The sequence below is a fragment of the Pungitius pungitius genome, chromosome 5 (assembly GCF_949316345.1).
Source record: "Pungitius pungitius chromosome 5, fPunPun2.1, whole genome shotgun sequence".
Taxonomy (NCBI): domain Eukaryota; kingdom Metazoa; phylum Chordata; class Actinopteri; order Perciformes; family Gasterosteidae; genus Pungitius; species Pungitius pungitius.
In genome coordinates, this window is record NC_084904.1 from 6589090 (window position 1) to 6603578 (window position 14489).

Below are 14489 nucleotides of genomic sequence, written 5' to 3' on the forward strand. Positions count from 1 at the left end.
TGTTTGACCATTTTGAAGTCTCTCTTTTGTTTACCATTAAAAAGGGGTTTGAGTGGGATTTCAACAAAGATTCCTTCTGTTAGCATATATTGTCACCAGCGACAAGTACACTGCATCAGGCTCTGTACAACCCTTTCTGTGATGAAGAAAGTGCGATTAAAAGATATTATCTATAACTCTCACCAATTTCTTTTGTTTTCCGTCAGGATGGCCGAGCGGTCTAAGGCGCTGCGTTCAGGTCGCAGTCTCCACTGGAGGCGTGGGTTCGAATCCCACTTCTGACATGTGGTTTTCTTGCTCAGTTGCCTGTAACATGATGATGTAAACGGAGCAATGCTTTACATCTTAAACTGCCGCAACATATCATGTAGACTCGTCAAATGTTTGACCATTTTGAAGTCTCTCTTTTGTTTACCATTAAAAAGGGGTTTGAGTGGGATTTCAACAAAGATTCCTTCTGTTAGCATATATTGTCACCAGCGACAAGTACACTGCATCAGGCTCTGTACAACCCTTTCTGTGATGAAGAAAGTGCGATGTAGTGTTGTATGGAATGCATTAAAAGATATGATCTATAACTCTCACCAATTTCTTTTGTTTTCCGTCAGGATGGCCGAGCGGTCTAAGGCGCTGCGTTCAGGTCGCAGTCTCCACTGGAGGCGTGGGTTCGAATCTCACTTCTGACATGTGGTTTTCTTGCTCAGTTTCCTGTAACATGATGATGTAAACGGAGCAATGCTTTACATCTTAAACTGCCGCAACATATCATGTAGACTCGTCAAATGTTTGACCATTTTGAAGTCTCTCTTTTGTTTACCATTAAAAAGGGGTTTGAGTGGGATTTCAACAAAGATTCCTTCTGTTAGCATATATTGTCACCAGCGACAAGTACACTGCATCAGGCTCTGTACAACCCTTTCTGTGATGAAGAAAGTGCGATTAAAAGATATTATCTATAACTCTCACCAATTTCTTTTGTTTTCCGTCAGGATGGCCGAGCGGTCTAAGGCGCTGCGTTCAGGTCGCAGTCTCCACTGGAGGCGTGGGTTCGAATCCCACTTCTGACATGTGGTTTTCTTGCTCATTTCCCTTTGACATGATGATGTAGACAGAGCAATGCTTTACATGTTAAACTGCCGCAACATATCATGTAGACTCGTCAAATGTTTGACAATTTTGAAGTCTCTCTTTTGTTTACCATTAAAAAGGGGTTTGAGTGGGATTTCAACAAAGATTCCTTCTGTTAGCATATATTGTCACCAGCGACAAGTACACTGCATCAGGCTCTGTACAACCCTTTCTGTGATGAAGAAAGTGCGATGTAGTGTTGTATGGAATGCATTAAAAGATATGATCTATAACTCTCATCAATTTCATTTGTTTTCCGTCAGGATGGCCGAGCGGTCTAAGGCGCTGCGTTCAGGTCGCAGTCTCCACTGGAGGCGTGGGTTCGAATCCCACTTCTGACATGTGGTTTTCTTGCTCAGTTGCCTGTGACATGATGATGTAAACGGAGCAATGCTTTACATGTTAAACTGCCGCAACATATCATGTAGACTCGTCAAATGTTTGACAATTTTGAAGTCTCTCTTTTGTTTACCATTAAAAAGGGGTTTGAGTGGGATTTCAACAAAGATTCCTTCTGTTAGCATATATTGTCACCAGCGACAAGTACACTGCATCAGGCTCTGTACAACCCTTTCTGTGATGAAGAAAGTGCGATTAAAAGATATTATCTATAACTCTCACCAATTTCTTTTGTTTTCCGTCAGGATGGCCGAGCGGTCTAAGGCGCTGCGTTCAGGTCGCAGTCTCCACTGGAGGCGTGGGTTCGAATCCCACTTCTGACATGTGGTTTTCTTGCTCATTTCCCTTTGACATGATGATGTAGACAGAGCAACGCTTTACATGTTAAACTGCCGCAACATATCATGTAGACTCGTCAAATGTTTGACAATTTTGAAGTCTCTCTTTTGTTTACCATTAAAAAGGGGTTTGAGTGGGATTTCAACAAAGATTCCTTCTGTTAGCATATATTGTCACCAGCGACAAGTACACTGCATCAGGCTCTGTACAACGCTTTCTGTGATGAAGAAAGTGCGATGTAGTGTTGTATGGAATGCATTGAAAGATATGATCTATAGCTCTCACCAATTTCTTTTGTTTTCCGTCAGGATGGCCGAGCGGTCTAAGGCGCTGCGTTCAGGTCGCAGTCTCCACTGGAGGCGTGGGTTCGAATCCCACTTCTGACATGTGGTTTTCTTGCTCAGTTGCCTGTGACATGATGATGTAAACGGAGCAATGCTTTACATGTTAAACTGCCGCAACATATCATGTAGACTCGTCAAATGTTTGACAATTTTGAAGTCTCTCTTTTGTTTACCATTAAAAAGGGGTTTGAGTGGGATTTCAACAAAGATTCCTTCTGTTAGCATATATTGTCACCAGCGACAAGTACACTGCATCAGGCTCTGTACAACCCTTTCTGTGATGAAGAAAGTGCGATTAAAAGATATTATCTATAACTCTCACCAATTTCTTTTGTTTTCCGTCAGGATGGCCGAGCGGTCTAAGGCGCTGCGTTCAGGTCGCAGTCTCCACTGGAGGCGTGGGTTCGAATCCCACTTCTGACATGTGGTTTTCTTGCTCATTTCCCTTTGACATGATGATGTAGACAGAGCAATGCTTTACATGTTAAACTGCCGCAACATATCATGTAGACTCGTCAAATGTTTGACAATTTTGAAGTCTCTCTTTTGTTTACCATTAAAAAGGGGTTTGAGTGGGATTTCAACAAAGATTCCTTCTGTTAGCATATATTGTCACCAGCGATCAGTACACTGCATCAGGCTCTGTACAACCCTTTCTGTGATGAAGAAAGTGCGATGTAGTGTTGTATGGAATGCATTAAAAGATATGATCTATAACTCTCACCAATTTCTTTTGTTTTCCGTCAGGATGGCCGAGCGGTCTAAGGCGCTGCGTTCAGGTCGCAGTCTCCACTGGAGGCGTGGGTTCGAATCCCACTTCTGACATGTGGTTTTCTTGCTCAGTTGCCTGTGACATGATGATGTAAACGGAGCAATGCTTTACATCTTAAACTGCCGCAACATATCATGTAGACTCGTCAAATGTTTGACAATTTTGAAGTCTCTCTTTTGTTTACCATTAAAAAGGGGTTTGAGTGGGATTTCAACAAAGATTCCTTCTGTTAGCATATATTGTCACCAGCGACAAGTACACTGCATCAGGCTCTGTACAACCCTTTCTGTGATGAAGAAAGTGCGATGTAGTGTTGTATGGAATGCATTAAAAGATATGATCTATAACTCTCATCAATTTCATTTGTTTTCCGTCAGGATGGCCGAGCGGTCTAAGGCGCTGCGTTCAGGTCGCAGTCTCCACTGGAGGCGTGGGTTCGAATCCCACTTCTGACATGTGGTTTTCTTGCTCAGTTGCCTGTGACATGATGATGTAAACGGAGCAATGCTTTACATGTTAAACTGCCGCAACATATCATGTAGACTCGTCAAATGTTTGACAATTTTGAAGTCTCTCTTTTGTTTACCATTAAAAAGGGGTTTGAGTGGGATTTCAACAAAGATTCCTTCTGTTAGCATATATTGTCACCAGCGACAAGTACACTGCATCAGGCTCTGTACAACCCTTTCTGTGATGAAGAAAGTGCGATTAAAAGATATTATCTATAACTCTCACCAATTTCTTTTGTTTTCCGTCAGGATGGCCGAGCGGTCTAAGGCGCTGCGTTCAGGTCGCAGTCTCCACTGGAGGCGTGGGTTCGAATCCCACTTCTGACATGTGGTTTTCTTGCTCATTTCCCTTTGACATGATGATGTAGACAGAGCAACGCTTTACATGTTAAACTGCCGCAACATATCATGTAGACTCGTCAAATGTTTGACAATTTTGAAGTCTCTCTTTTGTTTACCATTAAAAAGGGGTTTGAGTGGGATTTCAACAAAGATTCCTTCTGTTAGCATATATTGTCACCAGCGACAAGTACACTGCATCAGGCTCTGTACAACCCTTTCTGTGATGAAGAAAGTGCGATTAAAAGATATTATCTATAACTCTCACCAATTTCTTTTGTTTTCCGTCAGGATGGCCGAGCGGTCTAAGGCGCTGCGTTCAGGTCGCAGTCTCCACTGGAGGCGTGGGTTCGAATCCCACTTCTGACATGTGGTTTTCTTGCTCAGTTGCCTGTAACATGATGATGTAAACGGAGCAATGCTTTACATCTTAAACTGCCGCAACATATCATGTAGACTCGTCAAATGTTTGACCATTTTGAAGTGTCTCTTTTGTTTACCATTAAAAAGGGGTTTGAGTGGGATTTCAACAAAGATTCCTTCTGTTAGCATATATTGTCACCAGCGACAAGTACACTGCATCAGGCTCTGTACAACCCTTTCTGTGATGAAGAAAGTGCGATTAAAAGATATTATCTATAACTCTCACCAATTTCTTTTGTTTTCCGTCAGGATGGCCGAGCGGTCTAAGGCGCTGCGTTCAGGTCGCAGTCTCCACTGGAGGCGTGGGTTCGAATCCCACTTCTGACATGTGGTTTTCTTGCTCAGTTGCCTGTAACATGATGATGTAAACGGAGCAATGCTTTACATCTTAAACTGCCGCAACATATCATGTAGACTCGTCAAATGTTTGACCATTTTGAAGTCTCTCTTTTGTTTACCATTAAAAAGGGGTTTGAGTGGGATTTCAACAAAGATTCCTTCTGTTAGCATATATTGTCACCAGCGACAAGTACACTGCATCAGGCTCTGTACAACCCTTTCTGTGATGAAGAAAGTGCGATGTAGTGTTGTATGGAATGCATTAAAAGATATGATCTATAACTCTCACCAATTTCTTTTGTTTTCCGTCAGGATGGCCGAGCGGTCTAAGGCGCTGCGTTCAGGTCGCAGTCTCCACTGGAGGCGTGGGTTCGAATCTCACTTCTGACATGTGGTTTTCTTGCTCAGTTTCCTGTAACATGATGATGTAAACGGAGCAATGCTTTACATCTTAAACTGCCGCAACATATCATGTAGACTCGTCAAATGTTTGACCATTTTGAAGTCTCTCTTTTGTTTACAATTAAAAAGGGGTTTGAGTGGGATTTCAACAAAGATTCCTTCTGTTAGCATATATTGTCACCAGCGACAAGTACACTGCATCAGGCTCTGTACAACCCTTTCTGTGATGAAGAAAGTGCGATTAAAAGATATTATCTATAACTCTCACCAATTTCTTTTGTTTTCCGTCAGGATGGCCGAGCGGTCTAAGGCGCTGCGTTCAGGTCGCAGTCTCCACTGGAGGCGTGGGTTCGAATCCCACTTCTGACATGTGGTTTTCTTGCTCATTTCCCTTTGACATGATGATGTAGACAGAGCAATGCTTTACATGTTAAACTGCCGCAACATATCATGTAGACTCGTCAAATGTTTGACAATTTTGAAGTCTCTCTTTTGTTTACCATTAAAAAGGGGTTTGAGTGGGATTTCAACAAAGATTCCTTCTGTTAGCATATATTGTCACCAGCGACAAGTACACTGCATCAGGCTCTGTACAACCCTTTCTGTGATGAAGAAAGTGCGATTAAAAGATATTATCTATAACTCTCACCAATTTCTTTTGTTTTCCGTCAGGATGGCCGAGCGGTCTAAGGCGCTGCGTTCAGGTCGCAGTCTCCACTGGAGGCGTGGGTTCGAATCCCACTTCTGACATGTGGTTTTCTTGCTCAGTTGCCTGTAACATGATGATGTAAACGGAGCAATGCTTTACATCTTAAACTGCCGCAACATATCATGTAGACTCGTCAAATGTTTGACCATTTTGAAGTCTCTCTTTTGTTTACCATTAAAAAGGGGTTTGAGTGGGATTTCAACAAAGATTCCTTCTGTTAGCATATATTGTCACCAGCGACAAGTACACTGCATCAGGCTCTGTACAACCCTTTCTGTGATGAAGAAAGTGCGATTAAAAGATATTATCTATAACTCTCACCAATTTCTTTTGTTTTCCGTCAGGATGGCCGAGCGGTCTAAGGCGCTGCGTTCAGGTCGCAGTCTCCACTGGAGGCGTGGGTTCGAATCCCACTTCTGACATGTGGTTTTCTTGCTCATTTCCCTTTGACATGATGATGTAGACAGAGCAATGCTTTACATGTTAAACTGCCGCAACATATCATGTAGACTCGTCAAATGTTTGACAATTTTGAAGTCTCTCTTTTGTTTACCATTAAAAAGGGGTTTGAGTGGGATTTGAACAAAGATTCCTTCTGTTAGCATATATTGTCACCAGCGACAAGTACACTGCATCAGGCTCTGTACAACCCTTTCTGTGATGAAGAAAGTGCGATGTAGTGTTGTATGGAATGCATTAAAAGATATGATCTATAACTCTCATCAATTTCATTTGTTTTCCGTCAGGATGGCCGAGCGGTCTAAGGCGCTGCGTTCAGGTCGCAGTCTCCACTGGAGGCGTGGGTTCGAATCCCACTTCTGACATGTGGTTTTCTTGCTCAGTTGCCTGTGACATGATGATGTAAACGGAGCAATGCTTTACATGTTAAACTGCCGCAACATATCATGTAGACTCGTCAAATGTTTGACAATTTTGAAGTCTCTCTTTTGTTTACCATTAAAAAGGGGTTTGAGTGGGATTTCAACAAAGATTCCTTCTGTTAGCATATATTGTCACCAGCGACAAGTACACTGCATCAGGCTCTGTACAACCCTTTCTGTGATGAAGAAAGTGCGATTAAAAGATATTATCTATAACTCTCACCAATTTCTTTTGTTTTCCGTCAGGATGGCCGAGCGGTCTAAGGCGCTGCGTTCAGGTCGCAGTCTCCACTGGAGGCGTGGGTTCGAATCCCACTTCTGACATGTGGTTTTCTTGCTCATTTCCCTTTGACATGATGATGTAGACAGAGCAACGCTTTACATGTTAAACTGCCGCAACATATCATGTAGACTCGTCAAATGTTTGACAATTTTGAAGTCTCTCTTTTGTTTACCATTAAAAAGGGGTTTGAGTGGGATTTCAACAAAGATTCCTTCTGTTAGCATATATTGTCACCAGCGACAAGTACACTGCATCAGGCTCTGTACAACGCTTTCTGTGATGAAGAAAGTGCGATGTAGTGTTGTATGGAATGCATTGAAAGATATGATCTATAGCTCTCACCAATTTCTTTTGTTTTCCGTCAGGATGGCCGAGCGGTCTAAGGCGCTGCGTTCAGGTCGCAGTCTCCACTGGAGGCGTGGGTTCGAATCCCACTTCTGACATGTGGTTTTCTTGCTCAGTTGCCTGTGACATGATGATGTAAACGGAGCAATGCTTTACATGTTAAACTGCCGCAACATATCATGTAGACTCGTCAAATGTTTGACAATTTTGAAGTCTCTCTTTTGTTTACCATTAAAAAGGGGTTTGAGTGGGATTTCAACAAAGATTCCTTCTGTTAGCATATATTGTCACCAGCGACAAGTACACTGCATCAGGCTCTGTACAACCCTTTCTGTGATGAAGAAAGTGCGATTAAAAGATATTATCTATAACTCTCACCAATTTCTTTTGTTTTCCGTCAGGATGGCCGAGCGGTCTAAGGCGCTGCGTTCAGGTCGCAGTCTCCACTGGAGGCGTGGGTTCGAATCCCACTTCTGACATGTGGTTTTCTTGCTCATTTCCCTTTGACATGATGATGTAGACAGAGCAATGCTTTACATGTTAAACTGCCGCAACATATCATGTAGACTCGTCAAATGTTTGACAATTTTGAAGTCTCTCTTTTGTTTACCATTAAAAAGGGGTTTGAGTGGGATTTCAACAAAGATTCCTTCTGTTAGCATATATTGTCACCAGCGACAAGTACACTGCATCAGGCTCTGTACAACCCTTTCTGTGATGAAGAAAGTGCGATGTAGTGTTGTATGGAATGCATTAAAAGATGTGATCTATAACTCTCATCAATTTCATTTGTTTTCCGTCAGGATGGCCGAGCGGTCTAAGGCGCTGCGTTCAGGTCGCAGTCTCCACTGGAGGCGTGGGTTCGAATCCCACTTCTGACATGTGGTTTTCTTGCTCAGTTCCCTTTGACATGATGATGTAGACAGAGCAATGCTTTACATGTTAAACTGCCGCAACATATCATGTAGACTAGTCAAATGTTTGACAATTTTGAAGTCTCTCTTTTGTTTACCATTAAAAAGGGGTTTGAGTGGGATTTCAACAAAGATTCCTTCTGTTAGCATATATTGTCACCAGCGACAAGTACACTGCATCAGGCTCTGTACAACGCTTTCTGTGATGAAGAAAGTGCGATTAAAAGATATGATCTATAACTCTCACCAATTTCTTTTGTTTTCCGTCAGGATGGCCGAGCGGTCTAAGGCGCTGCGTTCAGGTCGCAGTCTCCACTGGAGGCGTGGGTTCGAATCCCACTTCTGACATGTGGTTTTCTTGCTCATTTCCCTTTGACATGATGATGTAGACAGAGCAATGCTTTACATGTTAAACTGCCGCAACATATCACGTAGACTCGTCAAATGTTTGACAATTTTGAAGTCTCTCTTTTGTTTACCATTAAAAAGGGGTTTGAGTGGGATTTGAACAAAGATTCCTTCTGTTAGCATATATTGTCACCAGCGATCAGTACACTGCATCAGGCTCTGTACAACCCTTTCTGTGATGAAGAAAGTGCGATGTAGTGTTGTATGGAATGCATTAAAAGATATGATCTATAACTCTCACCAATTTCTTTTGTTTTCCGTCAGGATGGCCGAGCGGTCTAAGGCGCTGCGTTCAGGTCGCAGTCTCCACTGGAGGCGTGGGTTCGAATCCCACTTCTGACATGTGGTTTTCTTGCTCAGTTGCCTGTGACATGATGATGTAAACGGAGCAATGCTTTACATCTTAAACTGCCGCAACATATCATGTAGACTCGTCAAATGTTTGACAATTTTGAAGTCTCTCTTTTGTTTACCATTAAAAAGGGGTTTGAGTGGGATTTCAACAAAGATTCCTTCTGTTAGCATATATTGTCACCAGCGACAAGTACACTGCATCAGGCTCTGTACAACCCTTTCTGTGATGAAGAAAGTGCGATGTAGTGTTGTATGGAATGCATTAAAAGATATGATCTATAACTCTCATCAATTTCATTTGTTTTCCGTCAGGATGGCCGAGCGGTCTAAGGCGCTGCGTTCAGGTCGCAGTCTCCACTGGAGGCGTGGGTTCGAATCCCACTTCTGACATGTGGTTTTCTTGCTCAGTTGCCTGTGACATGATGATGTAAACGGAGCAATGCTTTACATGTTAAACTGCCGCAACATATCATGTAGACTCGTCAAATGTTTGACAATTTTGAAGTCTCTCTTTTGTTTACCATTAAAAAGGGGTTTGAGTGGGATTTCAACAAAGATTCCTTCTGTTAGCATATATTGTCACCAGCGACAAGTACACTGCATCAGGCTCTGTACAACCCTTTCTGTGATGAAGAAAGTGCGATTAAAAGATATTATCTATAACTCTCACCAATTTCTTTTGTTTTCCGTCAGGATGGCCGAGCGGTCTAAGGCGCTGCGTTCAGGTCGCAGTCTCCACTGGAGGCGTGGGTTCGAATCCCACTTCTGACATGTGGTTTTCTTGCTCATTTCCCTTTGACATGATGATGTAGACAGAGCAACGCTTTACATGTTAAACTGCCGCAACATATCATGTAGACTCGTCAAATGTTTGACAATTTTGAAGTCTCTCTTTTGTTTACCATTAAAAAGGGGTTTGAGTGGGATTTCAACAAAGATTCCTTCTGTTAGCATATATTGTCACCAGCGACAAGTACACTGCATCAGGCTCTGTACAACCCTTTCTGTGATGAAGAAAGTGCGATTAAAAGATATTATCTATAACTCTCACCAATTTCTTTTGTTTTCCGTCAGGATGGCCGAGCGGTCTAAGGCGCTGCGTTCAGGTCGCAGTCTCCACTGGAGGCGTGGGTTCGAATCCCACTTCTGACATGTGGTTTTCTTGCTCAGTTGCCTGTAACATGATGATGTAAACGGAGCAATGCTTTACATCTTAAACTGCCGCAACATATCATGTAGACTCGTCAAATGTTTGACCATTTTGAAGTGTCTCTTTTGTTTACCATTAAAAAGGGGTTTGAGTGGGATTTCAACAAAGATTCCTTCTGTTAGCATATATTGTCACCAGCGACAAGTACACTGCATCAGGCTCTGTACAACCCTTTCTGTGATGAAGAAAGTGCGATTAAAAGATATTATCTATAACTCTCACCAATTTCTTTTGTTTTCCGTCAGGATGGCCGAGCGGTCTAAGGCGCTGCGTTCAGGTCGCAGTCTCCACTGGAGGCGTGGGTTCGAATCCCACTTCTGACATGTGGTTTTCTTGCTCAGTTGCCTGTAACATGATGATGTAAACGGAGCAATGCTTTACATCTTAAACTGCCGCAACATATCATGTAGACTCGTCAAATGTTTGACCATTTTGAAGTCTCTCTTTTGTTTACCATTAAAAAGGGGTTTGAGTGGGATTTCAACAAAGATTCCTTCTGTTAGCATATATTGTCACCAGCGACAAGTACACTGCATCAGGCTCTGTACAACCCTTTCTGTGATGAAGAAAGTGCGATGTAGTGTTGTATGGAATGCATTAAAAGATATGATCTATAACTCTCACCAATTTCTTTTGTTTTCCGTCAGGATGGCCGAGCGGTCTAAGGCGCTGCGTTCAGGTCGCAGTCTCCACTGGAGGCGTGGGTTCGAATCTCACTTCTGACATGTGGTTTTCTTGCTCAGTTTCCTGTAACATGATGATGTAAACGGAGCAATGCTTTACATCTTAAACTGCCGCAACATATCATGTAGACTCGTCAAATGTTTGACCATTTTGAAGTCTCTCTTTTGTTTACAATTAAAAAGGGGTTTGAGTGGGATTTCAACAAAGATTCCTTCTGTTAGCATATATTGTCACCAGCGACAAGTACACTGCATCAGGCTCTGTACAACCCTTTCTGTGATGAAGAAAGTGCGATTAAAAGATATTATCTATAACTCTCACCAATTTCTTTTGTTTTCCGTCAGGATGGCCGAGCGGTCTAAGGCGCTGCGTTCAGGTCGCAGTCTCCACTGGAGGCGTGGGTTCGAATCCCACTTCTGACATGTGGTTTTCTTGCTCATTTCCCTTTGACATGATGATGTAGACAGAGCAATGCTTTACATGTTAAACTGCCGCAACATATCATGTAGACTCGTCAAATGTTTGACAATTTTGAAGTCTCTCTTTTGTTTACCATTAAAAAGGGGTTTGAGTGGGATTTCAACAAAGATTCCTTCTGTTAGCATATATTGTCACCAGCGACAAGTACACTGCATCAGGCTCTGTACAACCCTTTCTGTGATGAAGAAAGTGCGATTAAAAGATATTATCTATAACTCTCACCAATTTCTTTTGTTTTCCGTCAGGATGGCCGAGCGGTCTAAGGCGCTGCGTTCAGGTCGCAGTCTCCACTGGAGGCGTGGGTTCGAATCCCACTTCTGACATGTGGTTTTCTTGCTCAGTTGCCTGTAACATGATGATGTAAACGGAGCAATGCTTTACATCTTAAACTGCCGCAACATATCATGTAGACTCGTCAAATGTTTGACCATTTTGAAGTCTCTCTTTTGTTTACCATTAAAAAGGGGTTTGAGTGGGATTTCAACAAAGATTCCTTCTGTTAGCATATATTGTCACCAGCGACAAGTACACTGCATCAGGCTCTGTACAACCCTTTCTGTGATGAAGAAAGTGCGATTAAAAGATATTATCTATAACTCTCACCAATTTCTTTTGTTTTCCGTCAGGATGGCCGAGCGGTCTAAGGCGCTGCGTTCAGGTCGCAGTCTCCACTGGAGGCGTGGGTTCGAATCCCACTTCTGACATGTGGTTTTCTTGCTCATTTCCCTTTGACATGATGATGTAGACAGAGCAATGCTTTACATGTTAAACTGCCGCAACATATCATGTAGACTCGTCAAATGTTTGACAATTTTGAAGTCTCTCTTTTGTTTACCATTAAAAAGGGGTTTGAGTGGGATTTGAACAAAGATTCCTTCTGTTAGCATATATTGTCACCAGCGATCAGTACACTGCATCAGGCTCTGTACAACCCTTTCTGTGATGAAGAAAGTGCGATGTAGTGTTGTATGGAATGCATTAAAAGATATGATCTATAACTCTCACCAATTTCTTTTGTTTTCCGTCAGGATGGCCGAGCGGTCTAAGGCGCTGCGTTCAGGTCGCAGTCTCCACTGGAGGCGTGGGTTCGAATCCCACTTCTGACATGTGGTTTTCTTGCTCAGTTGCCTGTGACATGATGATGTAAACGGAGCAATGCTTTACATCTTAAACTGCCGCAACATATCATGTAGACTCGTCAAATGTTTGACCATTTTGAAGTCTCTCTTTTGTTTACCATTAAAAAGGGGTTTGAGTGGGATTTCAACAAAGATTCCTTCTGTTAGCATATATTGTCACCAGCGACAAGTACACTGCATCAGGCTCTGTACAACCCTTTCTGTGATGAAGAAAGTGCGATGTAGTGTTGTATGGAATGCATTACAAGATATGATCTATAACTCTCACCAATTTCTTTTGTTTTCCGTCAGGATGGCCGAGCGGTCTAAGGCGCTGCGTTCAGGTCGCAGTCTCCACTGGAGGCGTGGGTTCGAATCCCACTTCTGACATGTGGTTTTCTTGCTCAGTTGCCTGTGACATGATGATGTAAACGGAGCAATGCTTTACATGTTAAACTGCCGCAACATATCATGTAGACTCGTCAAATGTTTGACAATTTTGAAGTCTCTCTTTTGTTTACCATTAAAAAGGGGTTTGAGTGGGATTTGAACAAAGCTTCCTTCTGTTAGCATATATAGTAAGCAGCGATCAGTATACTGCATCAGGCCGTGTACAACCCTTTCTGTGATCAAGAAAGTGCTATGTAATGTTATATCGAATGCATTAAAAGATATAATCTATAACTCTCACCAATTTCTTTTGTTTTCCGTCAGGATGGCCGAGCGGTCTAAGGCGCTGCGTTCAGGTCGCAGTCTCCACTGGAGGCGTGGGTTCGAATCCCACTTCTGACATGTGGTTTTCTTGCTCATTTCCCTTTGACATGATGATGTAGACAGAGCAATGCTTTACATGTTAAACTGCCGCAACATATCATGTAGACTCGTCAAATGTTTGACAATTTTGAAGTCTCTCTTTTGTTTACCATTAAAAAGGGGTTTGAGTGGGATTTCAACAAAGATTCCTTCTGTTAGCATATATTGTCACCAGCGACAAGTACACTGCATCAGGCTCTGTACAACCCTTTCTGTGATGAAGAAAGTGCGATTAAAAGATATTATCTATAACTCTCACCAATTTCTTTTGTTTTCCGTCAGGATGGCCGAGCGGTCTAAGGCGCTGCGTTCAGGTCGCAGTCTCCACTGGAGGCGTGGGTTCGAATCCCACTTCTGACATGTGGTTTTCTTGCTCAGTTGCCTGTGACATGATGATGTAAACGGAGCAATGCTTTACATCTTAAACTGCCGCAACATATCATGTAGACTCGTCAAATGTTTGACAATTTTGAAGTCTCTCTTTTGTTTACCATTAAAAAGGGGTTTGAGTGGGATTTCAACAAAGATTCCTTCTGTTAGCATATATTGTCACCAGCGACAAGTACACTGCATCAGGCTCTGTACAACCCTTTCTGTGATGAAGAAAGTGCGATGTAGTGTTGTATGGAATGCATTAAAAGATATGATCTATAACTCTCATCAATTTCATTTGTTTTCCGTCAGGATGGCCGAGCGGTCTAAGGCGCTGCGTTCAGGTCGCAGTCTCCACTGGAGGCGTGGGTTCGAATCCCACTTCTGACATGTGGTTTTCTTGCTCAGTTGCCTGTGACATGATGATGTAAACGGAGCAATGCTTTACATGTTAAACTGCCGCAACATATCATGTAGACTCGTCAAATGTTTGACAATTTTGAAGTCTCTCTTTTGTTTACCATTAAAAAGGGGTTTGAGTGGGATTTCAACAAAGATTCCTTCTGTTAGCATATATTGTCACCAGCGACAAGTACACTGCATCAGGCTCTGTACAACCCTTTCTGTGATGAAGAAAGTGCGATTAAAAGATATTATCTATAACTCTCACCAATTTCTTTTGTTTTCCGTCAGGATGGCCGAGCGGTCTAAGGCGCTGCGTTCAGGTCGCAGTCTCCACTGGAGGCGTGGGTTCGAATCCCACTTCTGACATGTGGTTTTCTTGCTCATTTCCCTTTGACATGATGATGTAGACAGAGCAACGCTTTACATGTTAAACTGCCGCAACATATCATGTAGACTCGTCAAATGTTTGACAATTTTGAAGTCTCTCTTTTGTTTACCATTAAAAAGGGGTTTGAGTGG

General features: G+C 42.5%; 34 non-coding genes across 34 annotated transcripts; all 34 read left to right on the top strand.

The window, feature by feature from the left end:
- The first annotated feature begins 201 nt into the window (after positions 1–201).
- trnal-cag (transfer RNA leucine (anticodon CAG)) lies at positions 202–284 on the top strand. The gene has a single exon. It is a non-coding gene; the product is annotated as a tRNA-Leu (tRNA).
- A 700-nt stretch (positions 285–984) lies between these two features.
- trnal-cag (transfer RNA leucine (anticodon CAG)) lies at positions 985–1067 on the top strand. Its single transcript has one exon. It is a non-coding gene; the product is annotated as a tRNA-Leu (tRNA).
- A 319-nt stretch (positions 1068–1386) lies between these two features.
- trnal-cag (transfer RNA leucine (anticodon CAG)) lies at positions 1387–1469 on the top strand. The gene has a single exon. It is a non-coding gene; the product is annotated as a tRNA-Leu (tRNA).
- A 298-nt stretch (positions 1470–1767) lies between these two features.
- Positions 1768–1850, top strand: trnal-cag (transfer RNA leucine (anticodon CAG)). Its single transcript has one exon. It is a non-coding gene; the product is annotated as a tRNA-Leu (tRNA).
- A 319-nt stretch (positions 1851–2169) lies between these two features.
- Positions 2170–2252, top strand: trnal-cag (transfer RNA leucine (anticodon CAG)). Its single transcript has one exon. It is a non-coding gene; the product is annotated as a tRNA-Leu (tRNA).
- A 298-nt stretch (positions 2253–2550) lies between these two features.
- On the top strand, positions 2551–2633 carry trnal-cag (transfer RNA leucine (anticodon CAG)). Its single transcript has one exon. It is a non-coding gene; the product is annotated as a tRNA-Leu (tRNA).
- Positions 2634–2952: 319 nt separating this feature from the next.
- trnal-cag (transfer RNA leucine (anticodon CAG)) lies at positions 2953–3035 on the top strand. Its single transcript has one exon. It is a non-coding gene; the product is annotated as a tRNA-Leu (tRNA).
- A 319-nt stretch (positions 3036–3354) lies between these two features.
- trnal-cag (transfer RNA leucine (anticodon CAG)) lies at positions 3355–3437 on the top strand. Its single transcript has one exon. It is a non-coding gene; the product is annotated as a tRNA-Leu (tRNA).
- Positions 3438–3735: 298 nt separating this feature from the next.
- trnal-cag (transfer RNA leucine (anticodon CAG)) lies at positions 3736–3818 on the top strand. The gene has a single exon. It is a non-coding gene; the product is annotated as a tRNA-Leu (tRNA).
- Positions 3819–4116: 298 nt separating this feature from the next.
- Positions 4117–4199, top strand: trnal-cag (transfer RNA leucine (anticodon CAG)). Its single transcript has one exon. It is a non-coding gene; the product is annotated as a tRNA-Leu (tRNA).
- Positions 4200–4497: 298 nt separating this feature from the next.
- Positions 4498–4580, top strand: trnal-cag (transfer RNA leucine (anticodon CAG)). The gene has a single exon. It is a non-coding gene; the product is annotated as a tRNA-Leu (tRNA).
- A 700-nt stretch (positions 4581–5280) lies between these two features.
- Positions 5281–5363, top strand: trnal-cag (transfer RNA leucine (anticodon CAG)). Its single transcript has one exon. It is a non-coding gene; the product is annotated as a tRNA-Leu (tRNA).
- Positions 5364–5661: 298 nt separating this feature from the next.
- On the top strand, positions 5662–5744 carry trnal-cag (transfer RNA leucine (anticodon CAG)). The gene has a single exon. It is a non-coding gene; the product is annotated as a tRNA-Leu (tRNA).
- A 298-nt stretch (positions 5745–6042) lies between these two features.
- Positions 6043–6125, top strand: trnal-cag (transfer RNA leucine (anticodon CAG)). The gene has a single exon. It is a non-coding gene; the product is annotated as a tRNA-Leu (tRNA).
- Positions 6126–6444: 319 nt separating this feature from the next.
- Positions 6445–6527, top strand: trnal-cag (transfer RNA leucine (anticodon CAG)). Its single transcript has one exon. It is a non-coding gene; the product is annotated as a tRNA-Leu (tRNA).
- A 298-nt stretch (positions 6528–6825) lies between these two features.
- On the top strand, positions 6826–6908 carry trnal-cag (transfer RNA leucine (anticodon CAG)). Its single transcript has one exon. It is a non-coding gene; the product is annotated as a tRNA-Leu (tRNA).
- A 319-nt stretch (positions 6909–7227) lies between these two features.
- Positions 7228–7310, top strand: trnal-cag (transfer RNA leucine (anticodon CAG)). The gene has a single exon. It is a non-coding gene; the product is annotated as a tRNA-Leu (tRNA).
- Positions 7311–7608: 298 nt separating this feature from the next.
- On the top strand, positions 7609–7691 carry trnal-cag (transfer RNA leucine (anticodon CAG)). The gene has a single exon. It is a non-coding gene; the product is annotated as a tRNA-Leu (tRNA).
- Positions 7692–8010: 319 nt separating this feature from the next.
- On the top strand, positions 8011–8093 carry trnal-cag (transfer RNA leucine (anticodon CAG)). Its single transcript has one exon. It is a non-coding gene; the product is annotated as a tRNA-Leu (tRNA).
- Positions 8094–8391: 298 nt separating this feature from the next.
- On the top strand, positions 8392–8474 carry trnal-cag (transfer RNA leucine (anticodon CAG)). The gene has a single exon. It is a non-coding gene; the product is annotated as a tRNA-Leu (tRNA).
- A 319-nt stretch (positions 8475–8793) lies between these two features.
- Positions 8794–8876, top strand: trnal-cag (transfer RNA leucine (anticodon CAG)). The gene has a single exon. It is a non-coding gene; the product is annotated as a tRNA-Leu (tRNA).
- A 319-nt stretch (positions 8877–9195) lies between these two features.
- trnal-cag (transfer RNA leucine (anticodon CAG)) lies at positions 9196–9278 on the top strand. Its single transcript has one exon. It is a non-coding gene; the product is annotated as a tRNA-Leu (tRNA).
- Positions 9279–9576: 298 nt separating this feature from the next.
- On the top strand, positions 9577–9659 carry trnal-cag (transfer RNA leucine (anticodon CAG)). The gene has a single exon. It is a non-coding gene; the product is annotated as a tRNA-Leu (tRNA).
- Positions 9660–9957: 298 nt separating this feature from the next.
- On the top strand, positions 9958–10040 carry trnal-cag (transfer RNA leucine (anticodon CAG)). Its single transcript has one exon. It is a non-coding gene; the product is annotated as a tRNA-Leu (tRNA).
- A 298-nt stretch (positions 10041–10338) lies between these two features.
- On the top strand, positions 10339–10421 carry trnal-cag (transfer RNA leucine (anticodon CAG)). Its single transcript has one exon. It is a non-coding gene; the product is annotated as a tRNA-Leu (tRNA).
- Positions 10422–11121: 700 nt separating this feature from the next.
- Positions 11122–11204, top strand: trnal-cag (transfer RNA leucine (anticodon CAG)). Its single transcript has one exon. It is a non-coding gene; the product is annotated as a tRNA-Leu (tRNA).
- A 298-nt stretch (positions 11205–11502) lies between these two features.
- trnal-cag (transfer RNA leucine (anticodon CAG)) lies at positions 11503–11585 on the top strand. The gene has a single exon. It is a non-coding gene; the product is annotated as a tRNA-Leu (tRNA).
- Positions 11586–11883: 298 nt separating this feature from the next.
- Positions 11884–11966, top strand: trnal-cag (transfer RNA leucine (anticodon CAG)). The gene has a single exon. It is a non-coding gene; the product is annotated as a tRNA-Leu (tRNA).
- A 319-nt stretch (positions 11967–12285) lies between these two features.
- On the top strand, positions 12286–12368 carry trnal-cag (transfer RNA leucine (anticodon CAG)). Its single transcript has one exon. It is a non-coding gene; the product is annotated as a tRNA-Leu (tRNA).
- Positions 12369–12687: 319 nt separating this feature from the next.
- On the top strand, positions 12688–12770 carry trnal-cag (transfer RNA leucine (anticodon CAG)). Its single transcript has one exon. It is a non-coding gene; the product is annotated as a tRNA-Leu (tRNA).
- Positions 12771–13089: 319 nt separating this feature from the next.
- trnal-cag (transfer RNA leucine (anticodon CAG)) lies at positions 13090–13172 on the top strand. Its single transcript has one exon. It is a non-coding gene; the product is annotated as a tRNA-Leu (tRNA).
- Positions 13173–13470: 298 nt separating this feature from the next.
- Positions 13471–13553, top strand: trnal-cag (transfer RNA leucine (anticodon CAG)). Its single transcript has one exon. It is a non-coding gene; the product is annotated as a tRNA-Leu (tRNA).
- Positions 13554–13872: 319 nt separating this feature from the next.
- On the top strand, positions 13873–13955 carry trnal-cag (transfer RNA leucine (anticodon CAG)). Its single transcript has one exon. It is a non-coding gene; the product is annotated as a tRNA-Leu (tRNA).
- A 298-nt stretch (positions 13956–14253) lies between these two features.
- On the top strand, positions 14254–14336 carry trnal-cag (transfer RNA leucine (anticodon CAG)). The gene has a single exon. It is a non-coding gene; the product is annotated as a tRNA-Leu (tRNA).
- Positions 14337–14489: the final 153 nt, after the last annotated feature.